A 1613-nucleotide genomic window follows, 5' to 3' on the forward strand; every position below is an offset into this window, starting at 1 on the left:
ATGGACATTTTTTTTTTTTTTTTTTTTTTTAACTTTCTACTAAATGCATTTTTAGCATCCAAACTGTTGTTGCCCTGTTTCATTGGCTCTTGTCTCCTCTTCCAATCTCTTTGTCTTATGGATTTAGGCCTTTTTAAGAAAAAAAAAATTCTTTTTAAATTCTCTTTTATTCTTATTTTAGTGAGGTGGTACAAAAGAGATGTATACAGCCTGCCTTGCTTAATTGAAACCTGTCATCAGTTTTTGATTTCCATGGTGAATGCATTTGTACATCCAAATTAGCAAAACTTAAAAAATAGATTATTATATTTATGGTCAGGGCCAATGCTTTCATCCTGTCCAGTAATTGTTTTATAATAAAAAAAAACTTTTAAGTGAAGGCACCCATCCATTTAAGCTGTTTTATTGTCAAGAATGTTGCCTAGCACATATCGAAATATCTATTTACAGTGCACTTTGTGCTTCCCCCATAATCTGAAAGAAAAGAAACAGAGCAATAACAGATGAAGCACTAAGCTGTTTGCTTGTTTTAAATGTGGAATTTTGCAATGATGGATGTGAATCTGGGTCAGCACTATTTACAGAGAGCACATGGTGTTTTGTTTCAATGAGCAGGAAAATGTTTTGTGATTAAATGTGGTAAAAGCTTGTAGTTTTTTCCAACTAAGCAGTAAAAAGAATTACTCAATGTAAAATGATAAATAAAAAGTTCTATGAGTCATCTTTAATGTAGGGAAAATGTGCAGCTGGGACAGAAACTATGTTTTCCTGCATGTTAAAAATAAAATTGAATGTACTGAAATGGAAATTGATAACAGCAGGTCTGAGAATCCCAAATAACTGTGGGTCTCACAGGGACTTTAAGGTACTTGTACTTCTCAAATAAAAATATTGAAATAGTGGCAACAATAATGTAAAGTACATTTTTAAAGTGAGGTTTATTAAGATCTAACTTACACTCAGTCAAATTCACTTTTGTGGTATACATTCTATGAATTTTGACATACACATTCAGTCATATTGCCACCCACCATTATGACCAATCCCATTTTCCCCTCCTCAATTCCTAGTGCTCTCTGCAACCCAGTCCCAGGCAGGCACTGATTTATTTTCTGTTCCTAAATTCTGTCTTTTCCAAAATGCCATACAAATGGAATCATCCAGCACACAGATTTTTGACTGGCTTAAGTTAGTCAGGTATAGTTTTTATATGAACATAAGTTTTTATATTTCTGGGCCAAATGCCCAGGAGTTCAATTGCTGGATTAGATGGTAGTTATATGTTCAGTTTGTAAAGAAACTACCAAAAAGACTATACCACCTTACATTCCTTCCAGTTATATACGAGTGATTCAGATTTTAATATGGGGGTAAGTTTCAGTGATAAACTGCTGAAATTTTCAGAGATTAACTAGGTTTAAAATGTATATATTATAAAAGTGTTTTATTTCTGGAAGTGTTGTAATTAATGACATTCCAGTATAAATTCACTCACAAAAGAAAAAAAAACAAAACAAAACACCTCATGTTGGCCTTATTCTTTTCCCCAGAAACTTTAAACACAAAACAACAATGGAGCAATGATGTTTACAAAGCTCTGGAAGAGAGAACAT

This window comes from Marmota marmota, unplaced genomic scaffold (genome assembly GCF_001458135.2).
Source record: "Marmota marmota marmota unplaced genomic scaffold, marMar, whole genome shotgun sequence".
NCBI lineage: Eukaryota > Metazoa > Chordata > Mammalia > Rodentia > Sciuridae > Marmota > Marmota marmota.